General features: G+C 46.1%; 1 pseudogene; it reads left to right on the top strand.

Annotated features, from left to right (window-relative positions):
• The first annotated feature begins 3,039 nt into the window (after positions 1-3,039).
• LOC122201148 lies at positions 3,040-3,538 on the top strand (annotated as a pseudogene).
• Positions 3,539-23,330: the final 19,792 nt, after the last annotated feature.

Raw genomic sequence — 23,330 nt, 5'->3', positions numbered from 1 at the left:
TTCAGTCTGGGGTTGGGGTTTGACATCCCTCCTGTTTCACAAAGCTTCCAGGTGAGGGAGATACCCTGGACCACGGTTTGAGTCGTCCGTGTCTAGACCGTTTCACAAGGAGGGAAATACAACTTGTTGGTGTGTCAAAATGGGCCCGACCTGACGGCAACAATTGGAACAATAGCACAGGTCTCAGGTTACGCTGCTGCTGTTGCTGCAGACCTTTCAAGTCTTGTCTGGGTGGGGCCTCTTGGGAGTGGTACCCGTCCCAGGAAGAGAACTGGTAAAGTCCTATACAGTCCTATATAGTCTGAGCCAATAAGGTTGTCCTCGTGTTCCACCAAGAGCCACAGAGAGTTTTCTCCCCATGCTGCCCCTGGCATGTCTCACTGAGTAATCAAACCCCAACTCAAACCCCTGGCCCCCACACAGTCCCACCTAGCCAAAATGGGATAGCGTTGAGTTTTGTGAAACTTGCTGTGGGGGTGAGGAATATTTTGGGTTAAGAGTTATAAAAGGTTCTTTGTAGCAATTGCAATATTTATGTACCTGTCACCAGAGACAAACAAGGCTGGAAATTAGGAAACTGACTCCTTCTTACCTTGTGAGTCAGCTTTCATCCATGCTTGACCTCTACTTACTGACCATGCGGTGCTCAGGTTACAGTTTGTTTATATATGCCAGCTCTTTAATTACGAGAGCATAAGTCCTAGGGACCAGGACCAGATGCTGGGGTTGGCATTGCCTGGTGGGAGACTGACAAATGGCCTTGGGTGGCTCAGACCCAACCTGGCCTGCTCTGGTTGCCTGAAATAGAGAGGAAATTTTGCTGTAGGGAGACTGCAGTAGGCTCTGAAATTAAGAGGAGTCTAGATGGAGGAAAAGCGCTACCTTGGGAATCAGGAAACTAGTTCTAACTCAGCAATAACTGGTTATGTGACTTTGGACGAGGCATTTTGTCTTTCTCGGCCTTAGTTTCTCTCTCTGAGAAATGAGGACGTAGGCCAGTGGTGTTCAGACTTGTTCTCTGCAGAGCCCTACAGTTTTCATGGAGGTACTAGGAGGATCAGACTGGATCTACCAAAAAATTACCAACTCGTATGGCTCATAAGGGTTGGTAGCTCCCCAACATACACACGCCCTTGGTGTTTGGTGTGATGGTAACCTTTTACCATTCCACAGAAGTGTTTCCACTGGGGAGGCCATGGATTTAGAGTTTGGACTCCAAAAAATTTAACTCTAATGTTGCCCTCAGGAATCCTATGAGCATGTCACACATGGAAAATACTTAGAAAAAAAAGCACATTAACTACATGAATGTGACAGCATCTATTGTATTTCTGGGGTATACTTGATCTTTTTTTTTTTTTAAGCTTATTTATTTGAGAGAGAGAGAGAGTGCGCCAGCTGGGGAGGGACAGAGAGAGAGGGAGAGAGAGAATCTGAAGCAGGATCCGCCCTGTCATCGCAGCGCCCAACACGGTGCTCGAACTCACGAACCACGAGATCATGACCCGAGCCGAAATCAAGAGTCGGACGCTCAGCCGAGTGAGCCACGCAGGCACCCCCGGGGTATACTTTATCTTAAGAAAATGGATTGATTTCTGAAAAGCCAGTTTCCTGAATTAATTTTAGCAAGCCAAACCGACTAACCTACTTTAAAAAAAAATGCACTTATTCGGGGTCCTGGACCGTAAGTTGGAGCTACATAGATCAACTGCTAGACTTGTCTTGATCGCAAAAATATTTCCTCCAAGGAGCACATCATCTTAGGAATTCATTTAAAAGAGGTTTACCCGTTTTCATTGTCTTGATTGTGTGTTTTCATGTGTTCAAATTCTTCCTGTGGTCTGTACTAAAGGGATTGTTGCTCTGCTCGTATTTTGCCGACTCTGATTTTCCCAGGAGGGTTTGCGTTCGGCAGGCTGAACAGGTTTACAAGCGCTGAAGTGCCTAGGAGCAAAGTTCAATCAAAGTGGCTATTTATATACAACTTGTACTTACAATGGAACATTTCACAAAGGATTTCCCTTTGTAACACTGACAACAGTGACTTGAAAACAGCAGGTATACTTGTTGAATGACCGAATGATCATTCATTCGTTTATTCATTCCATGGCATTGACCCCCATCACAGAGCTCTCTGTGAATTACTGTTTTCTACTTTGGAGAATTGAAATGAAGCTGAGCTTCTTCTAATAACTATGCTTTCATCTTGACCCGCTCAGCCAGCTGGGGCTTCGTATTCACCCGGCTTCCGAGGTCAGTCTTTTTGGGCCAGAGGCTACACACCGTTTTTCTACCGTTCTGTTTCCTCAGTGGGATTCTCCTCTTCGGCTCTTGCCCTTGACCGTAGAATTACCATTCAACGCAGAAACTACTGACAAAAGGGGGCATTTTTGTGTGTGTGAGTAGGGGCAGATCGTGATTACTTAATAGAAACTTGAGTCTCAAAAATACCGTGCAATCTAGGGGATTTTCATCCCGCTGAATATTTTCATTATTTGCTTATGTGAGAATATACAAGTTCATGTGCACAAATGTGTTTAGTCTTTTCATATTACAAGCCAATGCCTGATTGAAAATTTGACATCAGAGGACTGACAGATTGGACTCAGACTCCCATGGGGTTGGGAGCATCTTCAGAAAAAAACATTATATTCCTACCTTCCAGAAGATGGGGACTTGGCTTTTTAAAGCATTGTGTATGAGAAAGATGATTAATAAGCTATAAAATAAGTGAGGCTATAGACTAGGAAATCGGTTCTGGAACTCAAAGGGTCAATGGTCCAATTCACTTAACTAAGAAAACTGTGGGTAAGATAGCATGAGACACCAATAAGGAGGGACTGAGAGAAGAAAGCAAGAGACTGCACTTTCCATTTCCTTACTTGACCTTGAGCCCTTTAGGAGCTAAGCATGCCCATCCATAAACTAAGGACAGATGAGCTGCCTCTCGATTTTCAGTGATCTTGGAGGTCTGTGCGGACAGTAATGGATCAGAGCATTATAATATTAAGAGTGTCAGAGAGACTCTTTGAAGAAGGCATGGTTGCAGCTGAGTGGAGCTCTGGATGGCCCACTCCAGCTCCTGATTCATCACTGTTCAATCTGGCCGAGGAACACACTTTTAAAGACCCTGGGAAGATACCCGGGGAACCTGAGGTGGTGATTCACCAAATTAGAATGACTCTAACCAGCTGCAACGTGCAATCATTGGAGAAGGTACACGCTGACCTGCTCAGAGGCGCAAAGGAAAAGAATCTCGTCGTGAAAGGACCAGTTCGGATGCCTACCAAGACTCTGAAAATCACTACAAGAAAAACTCTTCGTGGTGAAGGTTCTAAGACTTGGGATTGTTTTCAGGTGAGGAGCTGCAGGCGACTCATTGATTTGCACAGTCCTTCTGAGATTGTTCGCAGATTACTTCCATCGGTCTCGAGCCAGGAGTCGAGGTTGAAGTCACCAGTGCTGACGCTTAAATCAGCTTTTTGAATGAACTGATTATGGGTTGTTACAAAAAAAAAGAAAGAAAGAAAAAGAAAAATCAGAGGGATAGTGCAGTGACTCATCATGAGATGACCATGGCAAAGGCACAGGTGTTGAAGCCATACAGACCACTGTTCAAGTCTGAAACTCTGCCACTTATTAGGATACTTTGAGAAAGGCATTCGGCTTTCCTGAGCCACACAACTGTGGCTGCACCTTTAAATTAGAATTAATAAAGTTGAGGGGCTCCTGGTTGGCTCAGTCGGTTAAGCGTCTGACCCTTGGTTTCAGCTCGGGTCATGATCTCACGGTTCGTGGGTTTGAGCCCCGTGTCGGGCTCTGCGCTGGCTTCCTTGGGATTCTCCCTCTAAAAAAAATAATAAAGTTGGGATAAAAAGATAATTTAAGTAAGTGAAATACTAGACCTTATGGAGTAGATATTCACTTGCTGGTTCTCCTTGCCATCATCACAGGTAAGAAATAAGTTTATTTCCTGAGCATTAATTTATTCCCCAGGTATTTTGAGTGCTCACTATGTATGTTGGAAATTAGATATGATTTAACATCAGCTGAGGATGTCAGTGAAGACAAAATGAAATCACTTTAATGCATATGAAGGGACTATGTTGCCCTTAAATAAAATGTTTCAGCTTATAACTGACCAATTAGATTTCAGCTGCACACAAATTGCTTTTGTTTGTTTTTAGACTTGTATACTACATCATTCATATTCTCACCCAGTCTTTCTTGTGATTAACAACGTATTTGCAAGATGGCCACACAGGAAAGTAAAGCTGGAATCCAGCTCATGAACAGTGGACTCCTTGAGTGCAACTGTCTTATAGTTAACTGTGCCTTTCACTGCCTAGGAATAGCATATAGACTTTGAGTTTTATTCTGGAGGAAATGGAAGGCTTCTGAAAACTTTGATCAGAGGAGTATCATGAACTGACTATATTTGAAGCGACTTATTCTGCCTTATGTGGAGGACAGATGGTTAAGGGGGCAAAGGTGAAAGCAGGGAGGCCTTTGGATGGTCTCTGTGATAATAAAAGGGTGACATTACAGTGATTTGGTCTTAAACGGCTGTGGTGGGAGATGGTGAGAAATGATTGGATTCTGGATCCGATCTGAAGCTGGCATGACAGAATTTGCTGGTGGGTTGTAGTGTGGTATGAGAAAAGGAGAAGAATCAAGCCCTAATCCAAGGGTTTGGGGACTGAGCCATGAGAAAAATGATGTCAGCACTTACTGAGATGAAGAAAACCAGGAGCAGGGGAAATCTTTTGAGGGGAAAGATCAGGGATACAATTTTATGTGACTTAAATTTGAGACTTCTATTAAATACCCAAGATTTGAATCTAGATTTCAGGACGAACCTTGAAGGAGGAGATAGGAATTTGACTATCATTGGTGCCTAGATGGGGGTTCAGTGTCAAATGACTGGGAGAGATCACCGGAGAGTGGACGTAGAGAGAAAAGGAGACGAGGTCTCAAGTGTGAGCCCTCAAACGCTGCAACGTTTAGCGGTCAAGAAGACAAGAAGGAATCAGCAAAGGAGGACCGAAGGAGACCGAGAAGAAGGAGGAGAACTCGACGAGAGACTGGCGTCTCAGAGACAAGAAAGAGAAAAAATTAAGAGGTTTCGAGGAGAGGAAGAGGGAGTGGTTCGCTGTGTCAAACGTTGCCAAGTAAGCCCAATAAGAGGGGGACTGAGGACTGATCTTTAGATTTGGCAACGTCTTATTGATAACCCTGACAAAAACTGTGATCCTGGAAACACTGGGAAGGTGACCACTGATTGGATGGCGTTCAAAAGAAAAGAGGAGGAGAGATAGAGTGAGAACAGACATCTCTTACAAGGGTTTTGTTTTAAAGGGGAAGAAAGTAATGGGGAAGGGGGTAACGACTTGAAATGTAGGGTGTGAGCAAGCACGCACTTATGGCCCAGGCACTGCTGAGTCAGACAGGATGCTGGCTATAGGTCTGGAGCAGGGTCTTGGAGGGCCCCGCCGATCAGACTTTAAGCCTTTGGTTGCTGGATTATGGAATGCCCATGAGGTCCCGGGGGAGGGGTTGGGTTGAAAGAAAATGGGAGAGGAGAGACTTGGGAAGCTCAGGGCAGTGGTTGCATCCTGATGGGCCTAGAAGTGTCTCAGGACTTTATCAACCAACATGGTGGTACCAGTGTGTTTTAGTTGAACATCAGCCTGGATCCATAAAGAGGTGTCTTTCTTTATTATCTTCATTTAAAACAATTTTTTTTAATGTTTATTTATTTTTGAGAGACAGAGACAGAATGCGAGTGGGCTAGGGACAGAGGGCGAGGGAGACACAGAATCCGAAGCAGGCTCCAGCTGTCAGCAAAGAGCCCGACGTGCGGCTCGAACTCACGAGCTGTGAGATCAGGACCCGAGCCGAGGTTGGACGCTCAACTGACTGAGCCACCCAGGTGCCCTGTCTTCATTTTTTAAAGAAGAGGATATTGCAGAATATTTTCATGATGTGAAATGACCAGAAGAGCGGGGAGATTTGAAAAATCGATGATGTAGGAGAATGCAGGGAGAATTATAGGAATTCTTGAGCTGGGCGAAGGGGGATGGGGTAAGCACATAAATAAAATGGGTTGGTTTGATGAAAACACAATTTTTTTTTTTGTTCCTTGTAGCAGGAGGGAACACAGACATGGGTGAGCTGCTGAGACGTTGTAGAGGGCATGTGAAATTTCTTTTCTGGTTGCTTCTATTTTTTCTTTGAAAGAGAGGAAATTTATTAACACCACAATTGTTCTATTTAAAATTTTTTTACGTATTTCTTTCTTTCTTTATTTTGAGAGAGATAGAGACAGCATGAGTGGGGGAGGTGTAGAGACAGAGAGAGAGAGAGAGAGAGAGAGAGAGAGAGAGAGAGAGAGAATCCCAAGCAGGCTCCATCCCTGCCAGCATAGAACCTGAGGCCAGGCTTGAACCCTCTAAACTGTGAGATCTTGACCTCAGCCGAAGCCAAGAGCCGCATGCTCAACCGACTGAGCCACCCAGGTGCCCCAACACCGCACATTTTTATCTTCCTCAAGGTCACCATGCATCCACGTTTTATCTGAGATTTATGTAGAATTCTGAGGAGATGCTGGTCACTAGAACTACTTTTGCTTCCAAATCCGTGTCTCCTGCTGGGAGACACCCAGCTGCGGAATTTCGGTCCCACCTCATTCCATGAGTGATGATCAGAGCCCGGTTTCCTTTTGAGACGGTTTATAGAGCATGGTGACCCCTGGCCCTCTCATGCCCTGCTTTGCTATGGAGTAGCCCAGAAAGGAAACATTTCTTGTCTGGCACAGTGATGTATCCGGGGTCCCTAAGAGAACACGACGCAGAGTAGGTGTTCAATAAATATCTGTTGAATGACTTGAGGGAGGGAGGGAGGGCAGGCGGAAGGGAGGGAGGGAGGAAAGATTTCAATCTGCATCTAGAAGGGACACCACTAATCTAGCCTAGTTACGTTATGTTTTGTTTCTGCTCAGGAGATTTACATCTTGTTTATAACCAATTCCTCTGGTGCGTGTTTGTCGTTCTGAAATTTTTGCCAAGAGTCAGGAAAACATCCAAAATGGCTGAAGGATGGCAGTGTTTGATTGTTTGCCTCGCTCTCTACCTCCGAAGTTAATATGATGCTATCTGAGTGCAAAGGCACAGACAGGGAGGAGTTTAATGCAAATTTAGCCAGGAGTCTAGTGCCACTTCACAAAATATTGATTAGGTGTCTGATTTGCTCTCCCCTGACAATGGGCCATAGGAATAAACCAATGAGGTGGGCTCAACCCCAGCTCGTCATGGTCATTCGATAAAGCCAGGCAGCCAATGAGGAGCAGCTACCTTTTGATTGGGCGAGAGGCCAGCGAGGGGGGGAAACCGTCTTAGCAACAGCAGAAAATATTGCACACGCCCTTGCACGCACGCACAAACACAGACATCACGCTTTGCCACCCTGCTGCAGTGAACAGTTGCTGATTGTGTCTCTTAAGGCTTTTGTTTAAACCACAGTCCCGCTTCCAAAGGCCCAGTTTCTGTTCACAGATCACACTGCTTACCTGGTCAGTCAGCCCATAATCCCTTTTTAATGGAATGAAGGAACAACATTCCTGTCGGCGCCCCCACCCCACCCCGTCCCCCCACCCCAACACACATCTCATTAAGGGCGAACTTTGTTCTGCAGGTGAACAGCACAGGCTTTGTTCTGAGATGTACCGTCCTGATCCCTTGCAGGGAGCCGGGCCCACCACTGTCCTTCCTGACCCAACATGCAGATGGGGAAGGAGGTGTGGCGCGGAGGACAGAGGACGGGCCGCTGCCGGACTGTTGTTTCTTTGGCTTCCCGTAAGAACTGCAGAAGGCGTTTCACTGGGCTAGTGCAGGCGTCAGTGTCCGCGTTACTTTCCCTCCGGGCTTCCCCTTTCATTGTTCGTGGCCTTCACATCCAGGGCCCAGGAAAGCTTTCCCGTGTTCAGTGTGGCACTTGGCAATGTCTTGCTTTGCCGCTGGGTTCTCATTCAGAAGGCTCCTCTCCTCCGGTCTCCACTGTGTTTTTATGTGTCCTGGGCAGCTGCCCTTATTCCCCAGGTGCTGGGCCAGGGGGCTGCCTGCCAATCCACGGTGTCCCCAAATCAGTAGCTGCCGTGGCTTACTTGCCTCCTTTCCGCACTCGCCCACCCCATATCCCGCGAGTGGCGGTGGCAGGTAACTGGGAAGGTGCGTTGGTTCTCAACATCATTCTTTCCTCCATGAACTTCGCTTCTTTGCCCTCACGGCTGGCTGCGGCGTGAATCTGATCCAGGAGCACCTGTCCACGGTTATCCAGTCCTGCCAATGGCTCTCACTCCTGTTCCCTGCGGAAAGTTCTAGTTCTGTCTGGGTAGGAAAGCTCGGCGGTTAGGACAACCTTCATTCACTCTCTGAGGCACGGCGGCTCTATTTTATACTCGAGAAAATGACACTGAGGTGTCGTCAGAGGAATTTTCTGGTCCGAGGAGGATGCTTGTCTAGGAAATGGTGACCGGCTGTTTTCCACCTTCCTACTGACAACACAAAAGTTTCCACCGTCCTCCTGACTTAACAAAGTAAGGCTTCAGACTTACTTTCCGAGTCGGGGACAATAGCCATCTCCTGGAGTTTGGGGAGGGTGAATTGGCTCACAGAGGCATCGGGATGGACGTGATGACCTACAGGGCAGCACGGTATGGACTTGGCAGTGAGCCTGGTCTGGTTTTAAGGTGTAGCTTGATTGCTGTCAAGCAACGTGGTTGTAGCAAATTTCGTAACGAGAATGCTCCGGGCGTTTTTAAAAAAATCTGTAAACTGGAAGGCACAGTATCAGCCATATAGGTTTAAATAAAATCATGTATGTCCTATGCCTGGCTCAGGGCTTCCCCCAAATGTCAAATCTTCCTTTCAATTCTAGAACTCTCAGAGCTTCGTTCTATCAGCACACCTCTGGATACGGTGTTGTTAATCCGTTTTTAAAAAGTGAGCATCTAGCTAGAGCTCAGCCTTGTGAGGTCCACACATGGCTTCTGCCCATGACGATTTACATTTTAGGCCAGAAAAGAAGCCAAACAAGTTATGTAACGGGGAGCAGCTGAGGCAAGGCAAAATAAACGCCAATTTTATACGGCCGGGAAGTATAAGATGAGCGGGACCGCTACCTGCGTTAGAATCACCCAAGAAAACACTCCGGGAAAGTTGGGACTTGATTAGGGCCTTCAAGAATGGCTACAGTTTGGATAAGTTGAAGGAGCGGAGGGAGAGAGAGGCAGCGTCCTTCCGGTTTGAGGTAACGTCACTGGCAAACTCTCAGGAGAAGAGATGAGCGTGAATGTTGAAGCAGGAAGAGGAGAGTGGATGGAAGGAACAGTTTAAACTCTCTTGGTAAGGGGTTAAGGCCCTGGAATTAGGCCTATCTTGGTTTTGGTTCAGGAACTACCGCTTACGCCTCTGTGACTCGGTTTCCTCGGCTGTAAGATGGGCGTAATAATAGCAAGGATTAAATGGCAACAGAAGCAGATTAAACGCTCCAGATACGTCTGACTGCGAAAACCATGCTTTAAGCAACACGCACACGGCCTTTTGTTAACAGGACAGCCGATCAAATATTTTGAATGTGAGACATGAATAGGTAAAAGATAACAGCTATAAATGATGGCTGGACAGAATTTCTTGTGCTTCTGCGGAACTCCGTGATAATGACCTCTGGTGTCCTCCCAGACAGCTGCTTATACCCACTCCTCCCTCGGTGAATTGTGATTCAGCACTTAAGCGTTTTCCCTCTTATCTCCCCATTTGCATGCTTATATTAGACATGGATTTGGTTAGACCTGCATCTGTTGAGACGGCCAGCCAATAATAGAAGCCCCATAGGGACTCGTGCAGTCTGGTTTCAGGAGTGGGTCTAGCGAGTGAGGTCTAGGTCAGGAAGCTATTAGCTGCAGAGTCAGGGAATATATTCAGCTGTCATCACTTTTTAATTAAAAATAGCCCGATGGTACTTGGATTCCACCACTGGGGTGTAGACGGCGGAGCACCACCCTCTCCCCCATAGCGGGGCCTCCCACAAAACATGACACGTATCTTCTCCTTGGTCCAAGGTTTCCAGGGCTTGTCCAGAGATCACGGGAAACCTGGGTTTTAGAGGGGAACAGACACAATGCACCCCTAACCTCTTCCCAACTCTACCTTTAGTAATGGTAGGTTGGTGAGAGTATTCATACCAGGGGAATCTGCAGATGCTACAGATCGGGGGCTTCTTCCTTGATGGAGAACGGCATGTCAATCACTGACCATCACACCCCTGGAAGAGAGGTGCAGTAAACGCCCAGCTGGTGATTCCAGAGCAACCCATTGTGACGTAGGGTTTTTTTTCCCGCTCCAGGTTTGGTCTTCATTTGCCATTACATCAAGTCCATTTCTCCTATCGCTTCCATAGAATAAAACCTTGGGAAACAATATGCATTCACTTGAAGAGCCCACTCAGACTGAAGTTAAAATCCCTGCTCCTTAATTGCTTGCCCCGTGGCCTTGACCTTGTCTGCTTCACTGTTTGAAGCACTGGTTTTCTTCTCTGTAAAATGGGGCCAAGAATCGTGTCAACTGCTTAGGGTCATTGTGCACCTTCGGCGAAATCTTTCAGGTGAAGCACTTAGTACCGTCCTAGCGTGAAACAGCTACCGACCTAGCTGTCAGCACAGAGCCCGACGTGGGGCGTAAACTCACGGACCGCGAGATCATGACCTGAGACGAAGTTGGACGCTTAGCTGACAGAGTCACCCAGGCGCCCCTAGACTCGCCAAGTTTTATTAGGATTGGCGTAAATGTAGAAGTTTAATAAGGATGTTATGTGGTGCACTTAACCATGTAACAGTGAAGTGTACTAATAGGGTGCCACAGCACTTAATTAAAATGTTTAATTTATTACTCTGGTGTGTTTTGCACTTAAAGATATTTGTGCAAAACAAAATGCAGTGCAGTCCCCACTCTCTTAGATTGGCATAATACGCAAATTATATATTCAGCATCTTATAGCAATATGCAAATAAAACATCTACATATTTGCAGCTTCATCAACACAAAGCATTTCTTTCGCGCCTGTTTTCTACAGGCACGCCAAGACGAAATGATTCTTGACGAATACGGTTTCTCTTCTTTTGGAATTTATGGTATAAAAGAGAACACTGAGATCTCTCTCACAGACAGATAGATGAGAGAAAGAGACAGAATATTACTCAAAGGCAGAATAGAAATTTTTTTTAATGTTTATTTATTTGGGGGAGACAGAGAGACGGAGTGGGAGAGGGCAAGAGAGAGAGGGAGACGCAGAATCTGAAGCAGGCCCCAGGCTCTGAGCTGTCAGCACAGAGCCCGACATGGGACTCGAACCCACAAAGCGTGGAATCATGACCTGGGCCGAAGTCAGACACTCAACCGACTGAGCCACCCAGGCGCCCCAGAGTAGAAATTTTTGTACCAGGAGCTGATTCATAGAAATGTGAGCTTATCTACCTTCATGGTGGGATAGATGAAATTCCTTTTAGATGAATATGAGTTAGCCTCATTGGCATCTTCTACATGAGCCAGCAGACTTTGATTAAATCTAGTTGCCTGTGTTGACTCATTTTAGTTTGGTTTGCTTTGAAGTGCAGGTTTCTTTCTCAAAGTTAGCCAGACCAAGGTGAGGGCCCAGTTGAGCAGAGACCAGTGGCAAAAGTCTTTCACCCAATACTTACCAGTCTGTTTACTCCAGGAACCACCCCCTGGTTGCACTGTTTCCAGTGGTTGCTCTAGAATCAGTGGTTCTCCACAAGGCTCCTCCGTACGGCCAGTCCATACACTTGCCAGGGAGGTATCCCCAGTCAGCCTGCAGTGGAATCACCCAGAGTGTTTACACAAGCGAGATTCCTAGCCCCACGTCCAGTCCTGTAAATCATGCCAACAGGACCCAGGAAGTGCGTTCTATCACGGACCTCAGATCATGGTGATCCGACACTAAACCACTGCTGTAGACGGTACCCTCTTGACATACTTCATCTCCTAGGCCTTCTTATTCCTTCTCGCGCTGCCGCCTTAGTTCGTATGCTCAGCGTGGCTGCTTACAGTAGTCTCTTAATTGGTCTCCTGGTTATCCTCTTTACTATAATCAATATACACTAAAAAAAAATTCAGATCTGATAGTGTCAGGTCCTTCATAACATCCTACAGTAGGTGCCTATTTCCTAGAGGATAACTTAGTCTCTTTACTAAGACAAGTGGGGCTCTCGCCAGCCTTGTCTCCTGCCTCCCCCACTCAGATGCCGCTTGCAGGCGGAAGCTTTTGCGGTTCTCTGAACACACTCGGCTGTGCCACAGCCCCAGGCCTCTGCTCGCGTTCTAGCATCTCACTGGAGTGACCTCCCCTCACCCTACCCCTGGCTCTCTGGCAAATACCTACTCATCTTTAACATAAGAGCTGATGAAGACCTCTTCCATGATGACTTACCTAATACTCCCAACTTTGTGGCACCTGCTACCTCCCTCCCATCTGTATTAACTTGGACGACAGCACTTGTGACACCCCACTGCAGAATTTGTTGACACGTCTATCACTCCCTTGAAGGCGCAGCCCATGTCCTACTACTCTTGGTATCCGGAGTCAGAACATATTCCTGTTTTCCAGAGGAAATGAATGAACCCATGAATTGTACAACAGGGAGCCTCAATTTATTCCCAAGCTAAATTTGCAGCTTGAAAGTTGGCTGGGTCATCTTTCAGTGATATGTATCTTGGGGGTTTTTTCGTGTTTAGAAGATCACACAAAAAATGAAGCAACTTGGAGTTTCCCGTACGCGAGCGGGTTCAATCCAGTTTGACTAATAAATACTAAAACTAGAGAAAGCCCACAAAATGCTCCTTCCCTCCAGGATAGGAAGATTTAAAAAAAAAAAAGACACAGAGAGGGAGAATCAACGAATGTCTTTGTTATATAAATCTCAGGGTACATTGGGTAAATGAGCAATCTATGTGGCAAATGTAACTGATCTTTCTGGAGAGTTATTTGATTTAATTGGTTGATTTAATTTCCCAGCAAATGAAATCTGAAAATACTATCCCTGAGAATACTTGCTTGCTACAAATCCCTTCTCTTATCTAAACCTCATTTATTTCAGTCAATTTCCCGTCATTCCTTCTCTTGGTCTACAATGTGATGTCGTTATTTCCCAGTTTTCACTCAAGGTTACAGTTCAAGGATCAAACATAAAAAGTTGAGGACTTTCAATGCCACCGTCCAAGATAATTTCAGAGTCAGTTGTTGCCCTCAAAGTCACATGGGTTGCAGGTGGGAATGTAAAATGGAACAGCCACTTTGGAAAACAGGGTGGCAGTTTCTTCACATGTTAAATGGAAACTCACTATATGACTTTCATCAATTTCACTGCTGGGGATTTGCCCAAGGAGAAATGAATTCCGTGTCCACATAAAGCCGTATGCATGAATGTTCCCAGGAGCGTTTATGAATAGCAAAAAAGTGCAAACAACCCGAATGTCCATGAATTGGTGGATAGACAAAATGAGATGTGTCCATACAATGAGCTACTATTCAACGAACGATTCAGAGAAATGGAATGCTAGTGCATTCTCCCGCACAGATGAACCTCAGAAACATGCTAAGTGAGAGCAGACAGATGCAAAAGTACTCATCATGTACGATTCCATTTATATGAAATGTCTAGGAAAGGTAATTTATAGGTACAGTAATCAGAGTAGTGGTTGCCTGGGATGGGGGGTGGGGGTAGGAGCAGACACTGACTGCAGACAGGCTTGAGGCAATTTTGGGAAGTTTTAATGTTTTAAATTGAAATGTTTTAAACTGGATTGCGGTGACAGTTGCCCAATTCTATACATTTACAAGTCACCATTGAATTGTACAGTTATAATGGGTGAATGCTAGGATGTGTAAATTACACCTCAAGAGACCCATGAAAATGGTTGACATTGGCATTTTGTTACCTTCATATATTTATTTAAGTGATATCACAGGTTTAAAAACCTTTCCCAGGTAACTTTTTTTTTTTTTAAGTGTTTCATCACAGAATCTAGATTTTAAGTTGGTTTCTTTCCTCTTGCACAAACCCCCGCGACTCTTCACCTTTATACCGGTGGAGACATATCCCGACTGTACAAACTTTGTTCTCCTTCCAACTAATTAAGCTCTGGTGACATCAGCTGTATTTGCAGTGCCCCTGATTCAGGCCATGATACTGATTAAATTCCCGAGTGATTAGAAATGCAAATTACCAGGCTTGCTTCAGCGACAGGCATTGCTGCCTGGCTCTAGAACAGTAGAGGAAATACAATCTACCTCATCTCAGGTAATGGGGTGCTTTTGAGTCTGACTTGAGTCTAATGGGAAGATAATATTAACTATGAATGATTAGGACTTACCTATTTCACATGGGGCAGTGCTCCATTTATAGAGGCCGCATGATTCTAGGTGGCTCTTACCGTGTGGTCGCATTGAGAAGTAGCAGTGGGATAAAAGAACCCAAGTTTTGAGGGTTGGGTGGAACCAAGTTCAAATTCTGCCTCTGGCACTGACCAGTCATGTGATCTTTGGCTAATTAGTTAATCTCTCTGAGCCTGTATATCTTCATCTGTAATAGGGGATTTGATTCTCTCTTCCAAAGGATTTGAGAGCTGATTTAATAAGATCAGTTAGGTCTCTGGGCCTAGCATACAGGAGGCATATCATAAATGGAATCTACTCGTGGGATAGCTTAGAGAAAGTGGCGTATCTTGACTCTTCACTCATTTGACAAATACTAAGCGCTCACCGTTCGTTTATTCCTTTAATCTGGCAAATATTTACGATGCCCAACATGCTATATGTTCCTGGTGGTATTCTTAGTGTGTAGGATACCTCAATGAATTTAAAAAGACAAAAATCCAGGGCGCCTGGGTGGCTTAGTTGGTAGAGCGTCCGACTTCAGCTCAGGTCATGATCTTGCGGTTCACAAGTTCGAGCCCCGCATCGGGCTCTGTGCTGACAGCTCAGAGCCTGGAGCTTGCTTCCGATTCTGTGTCTCCCTCTCTCTCTCTGCCCCTCCCCAGCCCGTGTGCTGTCTCTCTATCTCTCAAAAATAAATAAAAACATTTAAAAAATTAAATAAAAATTTAAAAAAACCTCAAATCTGTACCATAGCAAAGCTAACTTAGAAAATAACCTATGAACATAATACATAACCAGATTTTTATGATATGCTACAAAGAGGAATGTTCAAAGGGGGATCCAGAATGATGGAGTTGGTGGGGGGAGGCATGGGCTGCAATTTAGGGTGATGAGGGCAGGGCTCACTACTGGTAAACAATGAGCAAAGCCTCGGAGGAGATGTGGGGAGCTCGCATCGTGCCGCAGATATCTGGAGAAGAGCCTGCTGGGCCCGGTAAACAGCCAGTACAGAGGTCCCCAGGCGGAATGTACCAGCACTTCAAGCGCCAGGAGGCCAGTTGCCACCCTGGACACTAGCTATACAATGGTAAGTGTAACAGCCAGAACTGAGTTCAAATTCTGCCCCCGCCACCTACCAGCTCTGTAATCGGTGGCTAATGATTTAATTCCTCTGAGCTTCTACCTCTCCGTTTATAAAGTGAGATCCGAATAGCTCTTTCAAAGGATTATCGGTCCCAAAGGATTAGAATATTTACCCCAGTCGTCTCTGCAGCCAGAATTTGTAGACCGTGCTCCAGGAGAAGAGGAACTGTTTGGTTTCTGTCTGGTTCTGATCCATTTGGTTGCATCGGGCCTCCTTCGGCTCCAGCGTGGTTGGCAGGGCGGCCGGGGGATGGCACTGGCTGCGGTAGAAGGGCCATTTGGAGACGCAGAAAGGGATGAGAAAGATAAGCTTTAATTTATTCACTCAGCCAATAGATACGGGGCTTCCGCTTCGTGGGGAAGTAAATTTACCCGTGGAGGGTAAATGTGGCAAGGAGTTTTCAATACTGGGATGGCCATACATTTTATACGTATACAAGTGTGTCTGTGTATCTTAGAATCAACTGCGCAGAAAGGTGACTCAGATGCTTAGGCGACTTTTATCAGAGACATCTGGCGAATGTGGGCTGTGAGCTGGAGGTTGACAGCTTCAACATTAGCCCCGCCCCTTATTATTCTTTTTTAATGTTTATTTATTTTTGAGGGACAGACACAGAGTGCAAGTGAGGGAGGGGCAGAGAGAGAGGGAGACACAGAATCCGAAGCAGGCTCCAGGCTCCGAGCTGTCAGCGCAGAGCCCGACGCGGGGCTCGAACCCATGAAATGCAAGATCATGACCTGAGCTGAAGTCGGACGCTTAACTGACTGAGCCACCCAGGCGCCCCGACATCCGTCCTCTTGAATGTGTCTCTCGTAGTCTCTGGTGTTTTGAAAAGCATATTGGATTCTGAGTCAGAAGACCTTGTTTTGACAGCCGCCCCTTTACCTTTTAGCTGCATGGCTTGGGCTGGTCATTGAGCTTTATTATTTTTTTTTTTCATTGATATAATGGAAATAAAACCTCTGCATCGCTGGCCGCCCAAATGTCAGAGGTCCAGTGAGAAAATGGATTTGGAATCATCTAATAAACCATAAAACTGAACACAAGATGGGGCAAGGTGCAGGGCGTTGCTAAAGAAAAGAGGCTGATGGGGACTGGGGAGTGGTCAGTTATCTGTTGCGGGAAAGAACGGTTTTGGCATTTCTCCACAGAGTAGACATTTGGTGCTAATTTATGCACATTAGTTAATTTTGTGCTGCTGGGCGCTCAGACGGGGCTCCCTGGTGGGTGTGCCATCCATGACAGAATGGAGAAAACCATGTGGCTGAGTACTGTGATCCTTCCAGGGACGGGACTGAAGGAGACAGGTGCTGGAGGGGCACGGGCTTGGCTGACGGTTTCAGTAAGTCCTCTGCTTGAGGACACCCTGTGGCGTCCTAGGAAGTGGGATGAATAGAGAAAAACCTACCCCCCCCCAAAAAAAAAAACCCCACAAACCTGTCAGGTTCATTTTCAACCCAGCTTTCTAATCCTCTGGGTTTTGCATTCCAGGCATGTAGGAATACAGTCACTCATGGTGACTGGTGGTAGTGTGCCCTTCTTTCCAAGCTCCGAAACCATCTGGGGTAGCTGCGAGTGAGAAGGGAAAAGTGGCATCCTTTTCAGTAGGAGAGAAACACTTTCAAGAGTCAAACTTTAGGCACGCTCTGGGAGGCAGGAGAATTATTCAGGAGAAAGGCAGCCAGGTGCTCCGTACGATCATGTGTCCGATTGTCGCCGAAACGGAGGGTGGCTGGCAGAGAGCCGCTGAATCTGAAGAATCATTGAACCTCCTCGTGGACGTGATTCAGGTAAACCAGAGATTCCCCTGCATCCCTGGGCCCGCTCTCCATCCTGTCAGGAGCTCGTAAAGAGGAGCAGGGGTTTTGCATCTTTCTCTGCCTTCCGGCGCTCATCCCAGGGCTTGGGCTCCACAGTGGGTCCAGACACGTGCTTGGATGGAATGGGGGCACTGGTCTGGTCCTGTCCACACACGGAGGCTGGCTAGGGAAGGAGTGCAGTCCCTGAGTTCTCTGTGGGTGCTTAACCTCAGTGTTCCGTAGTCTTTGATGTCTCGGGAAGATTTTCGTTTAATTCGGAGATAAAAATAGTTCTCTTCTTTGGTGCCCATTCATTAAAAAAACAAAGAATATATATATACACACATTGTGTATATACGTGTATATATATATATATACATGTGTATATATATATGTGTGTATATATACACGTGTGTATATATATATAGAGAGAGAGCGCATGAGTGAGCACCAGCAGGCAAGGGGCAGAGAGGAGAGACAGAATCCCAAGCAGGCTCCACACCATCCGTGCAGAGCCTGATGCGAAGCTTGAACTCACAAACCGTGAGATCATGACATGAGCCAAGACCAAGAGTGGGATGTTTTAACAGACTGCGCCACTCAGGCACCTCCCCCGCCTCCCCCCCCCGTTCATTCTGGGTGTGTTTGTTACACCAACAGTGGGCTAGGAACGGACCAGAATCGGAAGGCAGAGCTTCCAGGGGGCGCTAAGGCAGGCCTGCAGAGGCTGGGGTAGTTTACAGGGATTTCCCAAGGTGGTGGTAAGTTTCGCAGAGTGGTAAAAATATGGAAAAGCAATTTTGATGGCATTTAGACATCTTCAGTTCTATTTGAACACTCGCTATATGGCTTCATCCATAATCTTCCGGACTCCTGTAATGACTTTTTGAGTGCCTGAAAGTCTTTGAATAGTCTCTACCACCTGAGTATACTGGGGCAGCTACGAACAATCCACTTCCCAGATTTACCTGTTACAATGTACTGGTATCTTAAAAACAAAGAAAAAAAGTCCTACTATTAGTTCAATTACATTTTAGCCTTGATTTGTTTGGCATCAGTGATATTCTCTGCATTGCCTGCAGTGTAAAATGTTAGGCTTTTTTTTTTTTTTTAATTTGATTTGCTCGTATATTTTATATTTTTTCTAATGACATAGGAAGCATCTGTGATTTTAATCTTTACATCTTAAAAATCAGGTATTAGGTGTTGTTTAATAGAAAGTGATTTATTTTACTGGAAGGTGTTTTAAAAAGCCCATATTTAATACCTTCCATAACATTTTATCATTTTAAACATAATTAACGACTTTTAATTAATTTTCTCACTAAGTCTCAAATAGAGCCTCCTGAATTCTTTCCACCTTATCCCCGCCCCCCATGCAATTGCCATAATTTACTGTGTGTGTCATGACGTGAAAAAGGGCAACCACAGCTGTAAGTGATCCTTGTTGCAATTTTTTTTTGTCCAGTTTTTCAGACGGGATATAAGTGGCAGGCATGTTAATCTTGGGTGGAAGGAATCTGTTAGAAGAATCCAAGATGTTGCTATTTTCATTTTTACAGTTCCATTTGCTACGTGAAATAAAGAGGGCAAGTTAAATTCGAGGATGTCTCACAGTGATGGACACCGTCTGACGAGACTGGATGTGTTTCTGCAGCTTCTTGCCTTGCCAGCTGGATCTCCTTGCTTCTTCCAGGAGAGAAAAGGTTGAAAGAGCCAACGGGAACTGGGAAGGTAAATGTCACCGCATCCAGCCTGCCACCATAGGAAATTAAACATGGATCTAACAGATTTCAAAGTGTCATAGTCATACAGTTCATGCAATTCATTAAGCCGCATTTCAATGAAAAGTAAGTGATAACCCTCCTATTTAAAAATAATTGAGCAAGTGTTTTCATATTGAACTGAGGCACTTCGTTTCTGTTGAATAATACACCTAATATGGGAGTAAAAGCACGAAATGGATCTGAAACTGACCTTAGCTTACTCTTCCAGCATGCTAGAAGTGTGTGCAAGGCGTACCCCCTTTTCTTCTTGGAGGGTCGGGGCGAGAGGTCAGGGCTGAGAAAGTGTACCTGCAACTTTGAATGCCCTCGCCCCTCCCAGGGCACAGGGGTGGGGACAAGACATGAAGTCTGCGGTCTCAGGAGTGAGACAAGGTTGGGGTTACACTTACATGAAAACATGATTTGTTGTTTGTCTAAAATTCTAATTTAATTGGGCATTCTGTTTGCAACTGGCGACTCTGCTTGGGAGGAAGTTGCACAGAGAGGGATCTGGGAGAACATTAACAAGCAGAAAAGGAGGAGTCTGCGAAGTGGTGGGTGAATATTAGGGTGAGGTTGGGGGGAGGTAACATCATTTCTGTGCGGTGCCCTTGAATGAGGTTTGCACAGGACTTCTGAGGACACCACAGGGGCAAGGTGCTGGTCAGCGAGGGCATCCGGTGAGATCAGTGTGGATTCTTGAAGACCAGAAATTAACCCAGAGAAGGAAGATGGTGGGAGTTGAGGAAGGGTTTTCCAGGCAGAACAAAACATGTCCAAAGGCAAACAGGGATGAAACAGACCAGGATCCACTTCCATGAAGCCCTCCTGGTCCCACCCAAGGGCAATTCGTCCCTCCTTGCCCTGTGCCTTCCTGGACCTTGATTGGAGCCTGATTCCCCTCTCTCTTCTCCTTTCCGTTGTTGAGATACCTGTGATGTGGGTCCCATCAAGTTGCAGGCATGGGACAGACCCCAGACTCATGCTGAGCCATGCAGCCAACAGCGGACCTAGTTGAACAGACCCCGGTTTTTCAGAAGGTTGAAAACAAACACATCAGGGCGCCTGGGTGGCTCAGTCGGTTGAGCGGCCGACTTCGGCTCAGGTCATGATCTCGCGGTCTGTGAGTTCGAGCCCCGCGTCGGGCTCTGTGCTGACAGCTCAGAGCCTGGAGCCTGCTTCGGATTCTGTGTCTCCCTCTCTCTCTGCCCCTCCCCCGCTCATGTTCTGTCTCTCTCTCTCTGTCAAAAATAAATAAACATCAAAAAAAAAAAAAAAGAAAGAAAGAAAAGAAAACAAACACATCAAATGTTTCCACAGTTTTTCAAGCAAGACAAAATCTGCATGTATGTATAGGTACTTAAGTAAACACAGAGAACTGATTTATACATCGGACCATAAGTATCTAGGATTGTTTCCCCACAAGAGAAGTCACACCATGAAAGTAAACCAAAAGGAAAAAAATAAGTCCAATTTGTTAAATTCTCTAAGATTTATCCTCAAGCCAACCCACACTGCTTAAGTGTGTGAAGTGAATTCTCTACTGCACGACTCAGCAGTCTATTGCCTTCGAATGTTATCTTTTGGAGGAGAGGTTGTCCCGTGTCTTTTGTGTGATTCTTTATCCCCGTGCTTATGGTCCTCGCCTGCTTAAAGTTCTGCAACTTACGGCTCTGTGTACATAGATAAGTAGGACCATGCTTTCTGCCCTTCAGGGCGCAGAAGCTGGGGAGGCTGGGGTGTATGTGGAAAGGAAACTTTCTGGCTGCCCTCTTCCCACGACTGATTCAGAGGCGTGCTGGCCCAGAGATAAGAACATCAAAAAGGTGGCTTCTCTGAGTAGCTTTGGGATGTAAATAAACTTCCCTTTTGTTTAAAAAAAAAAAAAAAAGCTCCTTTCCAGGGTCACCTGGGTGGCTCAGTCAGTTAAGTGTCTGACTCTTGATTTCTACTCAGGTCAGGATCTCATGGTTCATGGGTTCCAGCCCCACACTGGGCTCAGTGCTTGAGAGTCTTTCTCTCTCCCTCTCTCTGCCCCTCCCCCCTCAAAATAAATAAACTTAAGAAAAAAATGCTGCTTTCCAGGGCTTTACCAGCCAGAATAAGTGGTTGTGATTGTGGTTGTCGTTGTTTTTCATTTTGTTGGTGGGGGCGGGGCGGGGGGAGGCTATTTGGGGAATTCTACTTTGCAGAGCAGCTAAGAGTTCTGAGTGGTTGGAACCTTTCAACTCTAGGAGTGTTCATCTTGTCCCTGAAGTGAATATCGTACGTTGTTTTTCTCTTTCCTTTTCTTTGCGCATTTCCTCAAAGTGCTGGCCATCCAAGGATTTGACCTAGACTTCTGTGGACCTACCTTGGCTTTACTTTACCTGCGAAACGCCCATATCTGGCTCTACGCTCCGTCTGGGAAATTTGCCTTTTTCGGCACCTTGCGGAGAGCCTGGTCTCCTTTGCCGTTCTTGGCCCTCGTGCCTCTCTTCCGGGGGCAGAAGGAATAAATACCAGGCTTTCCTGCGGGCCCCACCGACGGTCGGTTTCTGCTCTCCTGCGCCACCTGCTGTCACCAGCTCCAAGCGCAGCCTTCCCGGTCTCCAGCCCCAGGCCCCCCACGGGAGCCGGAGCCAAAATCTCAGCCCAAGCTGACGTTACTTAGGCTGCCAGATTTCTGTCCTGGTCTTATCTGTGCTGCCTCCACTGGCTCGCTAGATCAGAATCCCAAATGTCCCCACATGACTTGCCTCAAGTCACGCAGACCCTGAGCTCCTTGGCCAGAAAGGAGGGAGCCTGCCAGTTCTGGGGGTTGGCGACTAGCCCCTCCGGCAGGTCAGTGGAGGCCAGCCTCTGCCCCCGCAGTGAAAATGCAAATGAATTTTTTTTTCTCAGTGTCAATATACACATGGCACTTATCCTTTAATGGGCTCTCTCCAGCATGTCCCCAGCACGCTCCCTGATTGGGCCACTAGGTTTTTCACCAGCTGCTCAGGACTTTGAAACTTTGTTTGTGTTTTAAGCACTCCGAACTTTTCCATGTTTTCAAAACTTCGTCATTCTAACCGAGGGACCCCAAAGCAAGTAGGGTGTTGCTTTGCATTAGCTAAATTAAGTGACCCCACGATTTCCTCTTCTAGGTTGAAGGATGCAGGATGTAGGTATTCGTCTCAATGCAGGATGTAGGTATTCGTCTATTTTCCATCATACAGAGCCTGGCATATAGTAGGTGCTTCCCGAAAACTTGCAGAAAGTCCTTTTCTGTTTGTCTGTTAAAAGTAAAAACTGTCGGGTCTGAGATTCTGAGCGCTCATTCCCGATGTAAGCCTGGAAAAAATGAAACTGACCCGGTAGAAAGAAATGATGAGTGATAACAGTGATTTCTACTATTATTGTGATAAGAATGAGGATGTAAGCCATTGTGGTCTCATGAGGTTAGAAAAAGTAGCAAGATGGGGCACCTGGGTGGGCTTAGTCAGCTCAGGCCATGATCTTAACAGCTCATGAGTTCGAGTCCCGCGTCGGGCTCTGCGCTGACTGTGCAGGGCCTGCTTGGAATTTTCTCTCTCCGCTCCACCCCTGCTCTCCCGAGCTCACTCTCTTTCTCTCAAAATAAATAAATAAACTTAAAAACAAAAAAGAAACAAAGGTAGTAAGGCATGTGCGCAGTTGGGTCTGAGATTGAACTTCCTGACAGCAAAGTTTGCAGGATACTTGGATAAAAATACAAATGAGGGTTTATCCCAGCAACTAGGCTAAAGAGAGAGACACATCCATTTAGTTAAGTAAACATTTATTGAACTCTTACATTGTGCCAGCAGCATACTGGAAGCCGGGGTTAAGCTGTGCTTCTCTGAGCACAGAGAAGACTGAGACAGAGATGATTTCAATGCCATTTCTTCAATGCCGAGAGAGATGTGTACCTGGGGTGTTGTGGGTGTATGATGAAGGGACACTAACTGCAACTCTGCAGCCAGGGAAGGCTTCCTGGAAGAAGTAGTGTTTATACTGAGTTTTACCACCGGGTGGGAGATGTCTAGGGGAATGAATGCAGTTAGTGCATTCCAGGAAAGGCGGGCAGCTGAATTAACTGATGTGGAAACATCTTTAGATCATAGAAGATCCTTCCTGTCATTCCGAGTCGAGTCCTCTGGGAAATGCTGTTGTCCCATAGGAAATGCCTTA

The sequence above is a fragment of the Panthera leo genome, chromosome D1 (assembly GCF_018350215.1).
Source record: "Panthera leo isolate Ple1 chromosome D1, P.leo_Ple1_pat1.1, whole genome shotgun sequence".
Classification (NCBI taxonomy): domain Eukaryota; kingdom Metazoa; phylum Chordata; class Mammalia; order Carnivora; family Felidae; genus Panthera; species Panthera leo.
Note: the sequence above shows the minus strand (reverse complement) of the source record. Positions and strands in the feature narration are given on the sequence as shown.